This window comes from Pan troglodytes, chromosome 3 (genome assembly GCF_028858775.2).
Source record: "Pan troglodytes isolate AG18354 chromosome 3, NHGRI_mPanTro3-v2.0_pri, whole genome shotgun sequence".
Taxonomy (NCBI): Eukaryota; Metazoa; Chordata; class Mammalia; order Primates; family Hominidae; genus Pan; species Pan troglodytes.
The window spans coordinates 163,757,433-163,770,977 of record NC_072401.2 but is presented as its reverse complement, the minus strand read 5'-3'; the positions used below and the strand labels follow the sequence as shown (position 1 = coordinate 163,770,977).

At 32.8% G+C, this 13,545-nt stretch overlaps 1 protein-coding gene and 1 long non-coding RNA gene across 4 annotated transcripts in view; one reads left to right on the top strand and one right to left on the bottom strand.

The window, feature by feature from the left end:
* LOC107974465 (uncharacterized) overlaps positions 1 to 2,267 on the bottom strand; it is a 35,234-nt gene extending 32,967 nt beyond the window's left edge. Inside the window, exon 1 of one of the 2 annotated variants that reach the window (XR_008547654.2) lies at positions 2,119 to 2,267. This is a non-coding gene — a long non-coding RNA (uncharacterized LOC107974465). The remainder of the gene's footprint in view (positions 1 to 2,118) is intronic. The other variant, XR_001717261.3, reaches the window with a different exon arrangement.
* The window catches only part of FSTL5 (follistatin like 5), an 816,338-nt gene that overhangs the window by 148,022 nt on the left and 654,771 nt on the right, over positions 1 to 13,545 (top strand). The window lies entirely within an intron of this gene.

Sequence of the window (13,545 nt, the reverse complement as noted above, 5' to 3'; positions counted from 1 at the left end):
AGTTTTGCAACTTGGAGGTGGTTTTGCAACTTGTAATGAAGTTAGGCTCCTCCTCTCCCAGAGGAACTGGGATACAGGTACACTGTCTGACCTGACCATTACATTTCAGACACGTTACCCAGGTCCTTGAAAAAGATACTCCTTTGTCTTCAAGCTGGCAAATGGCTTATTTAGCTTTTAAAAAGAGTTGTACACACTTCAAAAAGACACAAAAAGAACTTATGATTAGAAGTTTCTTTAAAGTAAATGCTCTAAGAAAAGAGAGTGATGGGAAATCTGTTCCCTTATTTTCAACAGGGAGAATTAAGCCTCTTGTTTTCATTTTTTTACTTGCTCTTACATTTAAAGTTTAAAGTTTAACTCTGTTTTCTATATTAACAAGTATATACTTTATCAAATAGTGGTAATGTCATTCATTTTTTCTCTGTCCTTATACAATTTATTTATTTATTTATTATCATTGTAATGTTTGAAATTGCCAGCAAGTTGTTTAATGGAAATATGGATTGTGAATATCATGGCCAGATTCTTGATTTTAAGTGGAATGCATCTAATGTTTCATCACAAAGTGAAGTGTTTTCTGCAGGATTCTATTCACACGTTGACAGATGTTCTCAATAGAGTGTTACTAGTTTGCTAATTTATTCATATTTTTCAGTGAGTAGATATTTACTTGTGCGTATTTGGGCATATATTAATATGATCAATTTCTTTTTTAGATGGTGAATAGTAATACTAAATTTTCTAATATAAATGCATCCTGAATACTTACAGTTAACCTAAGATTGATGTAGGTGTATATGCATATTGTGCTCAAATGTGTGTATCAGTGCATTCATTTTGCTAAATATTTTATCAATTTTGCATCTTTTTTATAAGTAAATTGATCCATAACATTTTACTTTGGGTTTTATTACCTTAATACTAAATACTAGATTTATCAAATGAGATGAGGAAAATTTGCCCTTCTTGTTTTTTTCCTCTGGAAAAAATTTGCATAGAACAGGAACTATTTTTTCAATGATTTATTGAATTATCGTGGGTACATCTTAGGTATTTTTGAATTTTTGGACAGAATTTTATAAGAATGTTCACTTTTAAAAAATAAAGGTAAAATTATATTGATAATCTATATCTTCTAAAGTTGGATTTGATGTTATATGTATTTTTCTAGAATATATCTTTTAAAATGAATTTTAAAATTTATTTTCAAACTATCCTAATCATTTATATAAAAGGATCTTATACCTTACATGTGTTAGTAATTCTCTGTATCTCCTTAAACATTTTTCATCTTATCAATTAATATTCTATATTCAGGAATTTCAATGTTTGAAATTTGGGGGAGCATAGTCTGTTGATCCCACTGCCATTTATTCTAGTAACTTGTTATGCACACATTTCATACATTTGGACTCTGAAAATGTGTTTTGTCTAGTTCTCTTTGAGAATTTTGTGAGGCATGAGTCTAGGACACAGATTCTCAAAGATGAAGCGCTTCTCTGCTGCAAAGGACCTTAAGGTGCTACTAAAAAAGACCATTTTAACTTATTTCTTAAGTTTTTGTGACTATATCCGCAGTATAAATTTGCACTGCAACTCTTAAGAGGACATACTGTGGTTACAGATACTCTGAAAAACACTCAGAAAATACTCAGGAAAGTATTTTTCCTTTACCTAGAGCACAAGTTGAAAATATACATTCCTGTGTTGTTTCCATTGGCCAAAAAGTTATTTTTAAACTATTTTATAAATGTGTATCAATCTGTATCTCCTGTTTGCATCCCAGACACAGACAAGTGTCTATAATAATTAGCCTTTCAAAATTAATTTTTTACTTCATTTGTAACTATTTATCAACCATTCCACCCATCTATTTATTACTTTTTGTCACAATTCCCTATGTAACTCTTCTTCCCATTGTCAACTATATCAATTTGTTTCATGACTTGTTTTCATTAGTATTATTATAAAACATATTTTCTTGTTCTGTGTGTGTGCTTTTTAACAATTAGGGTGAATAAATTCAAGAGATCTATTATACAACACAATGACTATAGTTAGAAACAATATGTTGTTTACTTGAAAGCTAAGAGAGTAGATTTTAAGTGTACTCACCACAAAAAAGTGTGTGCTTTTATGCTGTTAATTCACATAATATCATGGTTTTTGTCACACGCGTTTGCTTAATTTTTCACTCAGCACTGTATTCTTGGAGATCTTTCTGTGTTGTTTGATTTGTGCTTCTAATTGTTGAATTCTCCATTGTTACAAATCAATGACGACATGAATTGCCACAGAAAACTCTGAAGGTCCTCTCTCTGGATCCCTTGCGGAACTTAGAAGAATTTCTAAGCTTTCATAATAATGGGTTGCAGGGGATTATTCCTACTCAAATGCTCTGGTCTCACACAAACAGTAGCATGTATTTTGCTATTTTATATTTTCTTGAAAAGTATTATAATATAGAAACCATTTATTTTCTGACTTTCTGACTGTATGTTATAGTATAGAAACCATTTATTTTCTGAAATCATCTACAAAAGCATTTGGGTGCGGCCATCAAAGGTAGCCACTAAAGGCTTTTTTTTATTATGATTGATTTTGTTGTTGTTGTTTGTTTTGTTTCAAATTTTACTCATTAATGTAAGTTTTATTTTTCTTCTTGTCCTATTTTGGCATTTTGTGTTTTATCAGAAATGTATCATTTTACATGTAGAATTACTAGACTAGACTTATTAGAATGTAATAACTACTCTTTACATCAAGTCTCTGTTGTATTTCCAGTTATATTCATTCTACATTTTGTTTATTTTAAAATTCTACTTTTATTTTTTTAATTCAGACTTGAGACAGGTTTGGCTATGAGATTTTATTAATGTTAATGACAACAAATTCTAATTCAAATTTTGTTTATATTTTTTATTTCTTTTTCTTCCCTATTTCCTTCTTGTTTTTCTTTGCTAATGTTGTTACTATCTTGCAACCTCTTACACCAGATGAATAGTTTCTATTCTATAACCTTTCTTGTTTCATGATAATTAAAGCTATAAGTTTCCCACAATACTGTTTTTTTTCAGTGCTCCATGAATTTCATCATGTGGTGCTTTCCTTTGGTTCAGTCTAAATATTTCATAATCACATTATGATTTTCTTTTAGGGTTATTGAATAATATTAGTTTCTGTTTATAGTGTGCTACTCTCAGCAGCCTATTGATATTTATTCTAATATTACTGAATGATATCTGATAAAATTATATGTATAATTTCTCCAAAGGTTTTTTATGAAGCTGTCTTTATGGCCTAATGCACTCATTTTTTGTTAATGTGTGTTTAAAAGACTGCTCTTTTTCTGGTTATTCTTTATATGTCTAGTAGGGTTTTCTATTTTTTTATATTTCAAATAGTTTGAGCTCCTTCCTTTTCATATTATTTATATCTCAAATGATTCTTCCATTGAAGTTTTTGTTTTCTTGTGAGATATGTTAGATTACAAAACAATTTGTTGATCTATTCATTTATCTATCTCTCCATTAATCAATTTAATTTATATAATTAACTTATATATTAATTCAGTGTTAAATCTCTTATTAGATGATTACATGTTGATGATGCTTATATCTTCCTGTTCTATGATACCTGTTACAGATATATTTCCCCCCAATTCTCTACAATATTTTTAATCAACATTTTATCTGAGATTTTAGTATTGATACACCAAATTTATTTTGTTTCCTATTTGAACCAAGTACACATACACATCCTCCCCCGCACACACATACATTTTTGTCCTTTTGTTTTAAGTGTTTCTTGAAGACAATACATTACTAGACCGTATTTTTGACCCATAGAAGAGGTTTAAATGGTAAATTTAAAACATTTACAATTATTATTATTATTGTTACATTAGGTTTTATTTCTCTCCTCTACCATGTATATTTTTACTGTGCTCTTATTTTTCCTATTTCCTGCTTTCATTTTATAGACCTAATTTCTTCTAGTTAATCTACAAATATAGTTTTTCTCTTTATTAATTTATTAACTTCATTAACATTTATATCTTCCCATCAAAGGACAAAGTTTTAGATAAAATTCAAATTCCTTTGTTTTCTACTCCCCCATCCCCAAACATGTCTTTCCAGTTCCCTTCTTATGGAACTAGTTTCTCTCTCTGTCTCTCTTTTTTGTTTTTATGCTATTTAAGTAAAATATATCTGAAGTCATAAAATTATTTTCTTGTCAAATTCTCCTGGAGTTTTTTTTTAATAAAGTCTTTTTTTCCAAGAATGATTTTCAAGGTGAAAAGGAAAAATGGTTATTAATGATTAAATACTGTTATTTAATTTATTAATTAAATTATTAAATTATTTAAATAGAAATAGTTCAGAACTATCCTGAATTATTGACAATCCATAATATTGAAGCTATTTTTGTTCCTTTTATTCCTAAGAATATTTATATTATAAAATGACATATAAATGTTTTAACATTTAATTACTAATTTTAAAATATTCAATTGTCATTATAAGCATTTTGCTATTGAGAATCTGATGTCAATATAATTATTTTTCCTGTATGAGTATTATTTTTTCCAGAATATATTTGTAATTAGTCTCTTTAAATTTTGTTCTATGCAAGTATTTGTGAATTTATTCTTCTACCCTAATTGCCATTTTAAAAAACCTTTCAATTCTAGATTATGTATTCACTTGTGGAAAATTTATTTTACAACTTATTTAACTCTTTTCTACTTTCTGTTTTTATGTTTCTATTTTTCTGGAGTTCTTATGAACTGTTAATGGATCTGCTACTTAAAAACCTATATCACTTAACTTTTTTGATATATGTTCTTTCTTTCCAGAATTATTTGCCTTAATTTAATCTTCTTCTTTACTAATAATTCAGCTTCATTTATCCTGCTATTTAACTCCTATCTCATATTCATTATGTCAACTATCGTTTTCTCATGCATGATATTTTCACTTGGGTTTTCTTTAGTCTTTCTTGTTCTTATTTCATTTTGCTAAGCTGTTTTCTGAAGTATAGTCATCATGCTTATTTTAAAATTATAATTTTTTCAGATGCTTTAAGTTGTTCGTGTTGCCTTTGATTTCTCTTGTATGGAAATTATACTTCTGATTGGTCTAGTTATTTTCATCTGCAAGGTCAAGTTTCACAGAAAGATTAGCTATTCTTCCTTTTTAGTGGCATGGCAGATAGTCAACCAGTGTTCCTTGTTAATCCTAACTTATTCAAGAGAAAGGAAGAGAAGAGACTACAGGGTTGAGAACCAAAGGCACCAAAGAATCACCTCTGATCTCCCACATGATGCAACTCTCCTACTGAGAAGTTTACCTTTGAATTATTTCAAACAAACAATATTGTGAAGATGTAATGCTTTTAGTTTGTAACCCGTACACTTTTGTTATTTTGAAATAGAGTAGGTGGAAGAATACGTGAGCAAGTATATGTAATCAGTCAGTTCACTCCAGCTAGGGATTTGGGTTACACTAAAATTATCTTGCTAATAGTGGGCTTTCTTTTGCAAACATAAATGTTACATTCCTGATGTAAAGAGCATCCATTGATAAAGCCTTTAGAGTTAGGTAGATGTTGAGTCAAAAGCAAATCTTCAAAGCTTTCTCTCACTCTGGTGTTCAACCACTTCCCATTGGCTACCTGCACTACTTGTGAAGATCTTTTATCTTCCCATAGGTTTATCACTGAATTTGTGATAATCTCTTTACTTGCATGGAAACCCATGTCTATATTCTCTTTATTGATTTATTAAACTCATATATATATATTCCCCAGAGATATAAATTTGTAGATTTTCAAGGAATTACCATATGATCCAAATATACCACTTCAAGAGTTTTAGCATTATGCCAACATCTCAGTTCCAAAACTTCAATTTGCACTGTCTTAAGACCCTTTGTCTACCCTCACCTTATAGGATATACAGAGTGAAAAATGTCTACAGTTTCAGCATCAGCTGACTGCTTCAGTTTTCAGCTACCTCTTTTAATTTGGAACCCCGTAACTCCAAGAAGATATCTTCTTCAGAATATCTAATTTATAATATTACCATAAGCCAACAGCTCTAACACTTTCCATCATTTATTATTATTTCTTATTGACATCTATGCATCCATTTTCTTGATGACTTTATTCTACTTGAAATCAACAAAAGCTCTGGAATAATAATATACTTATAAATTCAATCACATTTGTCTCATTCGTGTGTGTGTGTGTGTGTGTGTGTGTGTGTGTGTATAATGGTATTAAATGTACATGTGCAGTAAGTCAACATTTTCCTAAAGAGGAAGAAAATAATACTGATAATAGTGAAGATCTTAGATGACTGATTTACCACCATAATTATATCTTTGTTTATAACATGTTCTTGAGTGTTACCAATTTAAATTATTCTAAGGTTTTCTTTTTTCTAAATCTTGCATATGTTTTAGTCCTTAGAGCAGATTGTATGTTTTTCAAGGGAATAGGTGTTTTTTTGTTTGTTTGTTTCTGTTTTTGATACTGAGTCTTGCTTTGTCGCCCAGGCTGGAGTCTAGAGTGCAGTGACACCATCACCGCTCACTGCAACCTCCGCCTCCCAGGTTCAAGCAATTCTCCTGCCTCAGCCTCCCTAGTAGCTGAGAATACAAGCACGTGCCACCACACCCAGCTAATTTTTGTATTTTCAGTAGAGATGGGTTTTCACCATGTTGTCCAGACTGGTCTCCATCTCCTGACCCCAAGTGATAGTCCTGCTTCAGCCTCCTAAACTGCTGGGATTACAGGCGTGAGCCGCCACACCTGGCTGGGAATAGGCTTTAACATGAACAATTGTAAACATAATGTTCCAGGCTCACTCAACTTTTGGTTAAAATTAGGCTGATTTATATGATAACCTTTACTATGTACCTGCCAAAACAGGAATGAAAATCCTGTCAAATATTCTTTTACTTATTTTAAGGACATACTATATGGCGAACTCATAGTTTTTTGTTGTTGTTTTTTGCTTTTGTTGTTGTTTTTGTTTTTGAGATGGAGTTTCTCTCTTGTTGCCCGGGCTGGAGTGCAGTGGTGCGATCTCACCTCACTGCAACCTCCGCCTCCCAGGTTCAAGCAATTCTCCTGCCTCAGCCTCCGAAAAAGCTGGGATTACAGGCCCCTGCTACCACGCTAATTTTTGTGTTTTTAGTAGAGATGGGGCTTCACCATGTTGGCCAGACTGGTTCCAAACTCCTGACCTCAGGTGATCCACCCACCTCAGGCTCCCAAAGTGTTGGGATTACAGGCATGAGCCACTGCACCTCGCGGAACTCATAGTTTTTTTAATGGAAATTTGACCCGTGTTTGGCTCTACTCACATGAACTCACACTTGCTAAGAAATGCTGCTCTGCATGGCACAATCGTCATCCCCTGGAGAGCTCCATGAACCCTCCAGTTGTGAGGGTGAAAGCAGGGAAAACTAGACCATGATTTTTGGGCACCTCAAAAGAGATAATAGGTAAAGAACTTAAAAATTGCATGCTACATAGTAAGAATGATATGTGTTTTCATCTTATCATTATTATTTTTATCATTTCCCAACTAATAAAACTAGTCTCAACACTATTTTCATAGATCTACAACCAATTCTCTGTCTCCCAGGGTGAGCACAGGTTGTGTGTCTGTACTGAGACTCCATGCTATTGACCTACTCTGTGTTTATCTCCTTATGAAGAAGCTTAGTTACCTGTGCCCAGAGTGTCTTGTGTTAGTTTGGGCTTACCTGGGGGTATCTGGAAATAAGTCTTTATATTTTCTATATCATAGAGTATAGTTATTTTTGTGCAAAGCATATTTTCAATAATATATCTTATTTATTTGTTGTCTGTCTAAAATTTATATTACTAGATAAGGCATACTCTACTCTCAGTCACTGGGAATTCACAAACCAAATAATTAGATTCCTATGACAACTCTTACTTATGGGCTGTTTGCAGACTTAATAAATTAGAAACCCAAATCTATTAAGGGATAAACATATTATAGAAGGAATTCTTACATATGTGTACATGTCTACATTTTAAATCATACAAATTCACTAGTTTTCATAACCAAATCATTAATTCATTATTTATATTTCCATTAATTACAAATCTTTTCATTAGTGTTTATGTTTTTAAAATCATCATTATTTATCACTAAAAATACACTGAAAATACTGTTATAATAATTGGCATGTTTATTTAATTTATGTGGCTCTTTACCAAATAGCTTCAGCTATAATATTTAGCCAGGCATAAATTTTCTCCTGGAACCAGGAGAAAACTTTCTTGAATGTATTTTTATATAATCTTCATGTCCAAAGAAGTATGCAGTTGGTTATGCTTAACTGTCCACAGTTTCTCCCAAAAGATTAAAGAGTTTACAACTCTGTGCCTTTGCGCAGCTTAATGCTCTTTTCCCCCAGTAAATTACTTTGCCATCCTTTAATTCTTAGCTCAAGTAACAGTTTCACTTGGAGACTCTCCCTTTGCCCCATAACTCAGCAAATGCAGCTGCTACTCACATCCTTGTTTCCACATCACCCTATAAATTCTTTAACATTGTGTTGTAAGTAATAGCTATTTGTCTTTCCAGATAGAATATGAACTTCAGAGGTCAGACATCTACGTTATTTATAGTTAACCACTATTTAATAGCACAGTGCTAGACATGTACGTTCCAAATAAAAAAAACCCGTGTTCCAATAGTGAGTGGTTATTTAGTGTGTCAATAGCCTACTAAAATGGCAAGATGATAATAAGAAACTTAATTCGTTCCAATGATATTTAAAATTTCTTCAGACAAAAATGAGATAGACAGGATATCTAAAAGTGAGTTAGTTAGAACGTGTCTCATATATATGAAAAATGCTGCCTTCCTCATTATCCTCTTAAAAAACTCGTAAAATATTGTAAAATTAAATAGGTACACCCTTTAAATGTTTCCAAGTTAATTCTTTCACTAGGGAATGTTGCCTAAGAATACTAACAAACATTGTCCAGTCATTTAAAAAATTATTTATTTTATTTCCATTTCAGTTAATAACTGGAAAAGTGGCCTATTAGCAACAAGCATACCTCTTTATACTGTACCTTATCTGATTACACTTTGCAGATACTGCATTTTTTATAAATGGAAGGTTCGTGGTAGCCCGGTGTTAAGCAAGTCTGTCGGTGTCATTTTTTAAAAATAGCATGTGCTTATTTTATATCACTGTGTCACGTTTTGATAATTCCCATAATATTTTGAACTTTTTCATTATTATTATATCTGTTCTAGTGATCTGTAATAAGTGATCTTTTTTAAAATTTTTAATTATTACAGGTACATAATATTTGTATATATTTATGGGGTACATGTGGTATTTTGATAGAAGCATGAAATTGTGATGATCAAATCAGGAAGAGAGCTTGATGTTATCATTGTTACTGTTTTGGAGCACCATGAACTGAACTGCACCTTTATGATATATTGAAATTAATCTGTAAATGTGTGTGTTGTGACTGCTCTGCCAGACTGGCTGTTACCTCTCCTCAGGCCTCCCTATTCCCTGAGATGCAATAATACTGAAATTAGGCCAATTAATAACCATACAATAGCCTCTAAGTGTTCAAGTGAAAGGAAGAATTGCATGTCTCTCACTTTAAATCAAAGGCTAGAAATGATTAAGCTTACTGAGAAAGTTATAACAAAAGCCGAGACAGGCTGAAAGCTAAGCGTCTTGCACCAAATATTTAGCCAAGTTGTGAGTACAAAGGAAACATTCTCGAAGAAAATTAAAAGTGCTACTTTAGTGAATGTATGAATAATGAGAAAGTGAAGCAGCTTTATTTCTGATATGAAGAAAGTTTCAATGGTCTGGCTAAAAATTCAAAACAAGCACAACCTCCCCCCAAGCCAAAGCATAATTTGGAGCAAAATTCTCACTCTTTTCAATTCTGTGAAGGTTGAGAGAGGTGAGAAAGCTGCAGAAGAAAAGTTGGAAGCTGGCAGACGTTGGTTCACGTGGCTTAAGGAAAGAAGCTGTCTCTATAATATAAGAGTGCAAGGCAAAGCACCAAGTGCTGATGCAGAAATTGCAGAAAGTTATTAAGAAAACCTAAGATAATTAATGAAGGTGGCTACACTGAACAAGAGATTTTTCAATGTGGACGAAACAACCTCCTATGAAAACAAATATGCCATTCACCACTTTCTTAGCGAGAAAGAAGTCAATGTCTGACTTCAAACCTTGAAAGGACGGGTTCACTCTCTTGTTAGTGGCTAATGCTGCTGGGGAAGCAGCATTTAAGTTGAAACAAATGCTCATTTACCATTCTGAAAACCCTGAGGTCCTTAAGAATTATGCTAAATCACTCTGTGCTCTATAAATGAAAGAAGAAATCCTGTATGATAGCACACCTGTTTACCGCATGGTTTACTGAATATTTTAAGCTCATTATTGACCGATTGCTCAGAAAAAAGTTTCCTTTTAAAATATTACTCCTCTTTCACAATGTACCTGGTCATCCCTTAAGCACTGATATAGATTTACAAGGATACTAATGTGCTTTCATGCCTGCTAACAAAACATTCATTCTGTAGCACATGAAGCAAGGAATAATTTTGACATTCAATTCTTATTATTTTAGAAATATATTTTGTAAAACTTTAGCTGTCATAGACAGTGATTCCTCTGATGGATCTGGATCTGGGCAAAGTGAATTAAAAACCTTCTGGAAAGGATTCACCATTCCAGATCGCATTAAGAACATTCATGATTCATGGAAGGAGGTCAAAATGTCAACTTTAACAGGAGTTTTGGAGAAGGTGATTCCAGCCTCATAGATTACTTCCCATGATTCCACCCTTCAGTGAAGGAAGTAACTGCAGATGTTGTGGAAATAGCAAAAGAACTAGAATTAGAAGTGAAGCTGAAAATGTGACTAAATTGCCACAATCTTACAGTAAAATTTGAATAGATAAAGAGTTGCTTCTTATGAATGAGCAAAGAAAGTGGTTTCTTGAAATGGAATCTACTCCTTGTGAAGATGCTGTCAACGTTGTTGAAATGACAACAAAGGGTTTAGAATATTACATAAACGTAGTTGATAAAGCAGTGGCAGGCTTTGAGAGAATTGACTCTAATTTTGAAAGAACTCCTACTCTAGATGAAATCCATGAAATGCATTACATGCTACAGAGAAATCTTTCATGAAAGAAAGAATTAATCAATGCAGCAAACTTCATTTTTTATTTTAAGAAATTGCCACATCCACCCTAACCTTCAACAACCACCACTCTGATCAGTTGACAGCTATCAACACTGAAGCAAGACCTTCCAACAGCAAAAACTTGTGACTCACTGAAGGCTGATATGATCATTAGCATTTTTTAGCAATAAAGTACTTTTGATTAAAGTATGCACATTGATTTTTACACATAATGCTCCTATAGTATAGTGTAAACATAACATGCACTGGGAAACTGCAAAATTCAGGTGACTCACTTTGTTGCAATATTGACTTCATGGCAGTGGTCTGGAACTGATCCTGCAATATGTTTGAGGTATGGTTGTATATTAATTTTAGATCTTCCCCATAGTTAGTGTCAAAGCTTAGTAGTACAAAACAATAATGCTGTAAGAAGGATGTACATAACTTTTAAAATCTTATATCACACATTAAAGAACATTTTCTTTTTTTTTTTTATTATACTTCAAGTTTTAGGGTACATGTGCACATTGTGCAAGTTAGTTACATATGTATACATGTGCCATGCTGGTGCGCTGCACCCACTAACTCGTCATCTAGCATTAGGTATATCTCCCAATGCTATCCCTCCCCCCTCCCCCCACCCCACAACAGTCACCAGAGTGTAATATTCCCCTTCCTGTGTCCATGTGATCTCATTGTTCAATTCCCACCTATGAGTGAGAATATGCGGTGTTTGGTTTTTTGTTCTTGCGATAGTTTACTGAGAATGATGATTTCCAATTTCATCCATGTCCCTACAAAGGACATGAACTCATCGTTTTGTATGGCTGCATTTTCTTTTCCATAGTATTTTTCAAATCCTCAAATTAATATACATTGAGAAATAAATGTTTCTAATTTATTATGGAGAGGAGTGCCTATATGTGTGGGTACCATGGATAGGTTTTTTAAAAGTATATTATATAATTTCCCTTTTCACTATTTCAATTATCTGTTATGCTTAATATGAGACTTTGTGTTATTTTCTAACATATCTCACTACCTGATCCATCCCTTATCCATGCTATCTTTTCTTCCCTAAATGACCGTAATTCCTTAACCCAGTCTGTTACACAGCTTCTCACTGTGTAAAAGTCAGTGTGTCTATGTCTTTCATGAGTCCATGAACCAAAGATGTCCATTTTGACACTGGGAAAATTCTTAAAGACTCTATTTGACACTGCATGTTTTGATTGAGTTTATATGTCATATTCATTGGATTTGAACATACATGATCTTGGTGAAAACAAGCAAACAACAACAACAACAAACTTTCTGATGTTTCCAACTACTTCTAAACCATTAGTAATATTTCCCATAATGGGAAATATATTTTCCCATTATTTTCAATTTAGACACACATGAATTTGCTTCATATAACATCTTTTTTTCTTTTTTTTGAGATGGAGTTTTGCTCTTGTTGCCCAGGCTGGAAGGCAATGGCGTGATCTCGGCTCACCAAAACTGCCGTGTCCTGGGTTCAAGTGATTCTCCTGGCTCAGCCTCCTGAGTAGCTGGGATTACAGGGATGCGCTACCACACCAGGCTAATTTTGTATTTTTAGTTGAGATGGGGTTTCTCCATGTTGGTCAGGCTGGTCTCAAATTCCTGACTTCAGGTGATGCGTCCTCCTCAGCCTCCCAAAGTGCTGGGATTACAGGCATGAGCCACCGTGCCAGGCCTGCTTCATATAACTTCTAAATGTAATATGTAACATCAGAATATGTATGCAATAAAATAAAAATACAACTTTTTAAAATTCTGGTGGTAAATGCTGTCCTAGTTTGATTTTTTTTTTGTCAAGTGCATGTCATTGATATCTTGTTTATGGTCTTTATAATTTGGGGCAATACTGAGAATATCTCAACCCAATCACAAGTTCTCTCTAGATTTTCTTACTGAAAATTACATAAACACAGCAAATACAATATGAATATACAATAAGAAGCAACTACAATTTTAGCATTGGAATGAATAACTTCACATCAAAATATTAAACCGAAGGAGAAGTTGGTTGACTGTTGACTGACACTCTATAACTTTTCCAGATTGTGTTTAAATATATATATATATTCATTAGGCTACTAATAAATCTAATGACATTTCTTACCAACATAAGAAAATTACTTTCATTTCTCCATGAATCATTGAAACATACTACTTGCCCAACCTTATTTAGTAACTTAACCATTCCAACTCTGCACTAGTGCAACAACACTATTTGCTGTTTTGCAGTCTTATCATGCACTCTTTTGAATCTATAACTTTGTC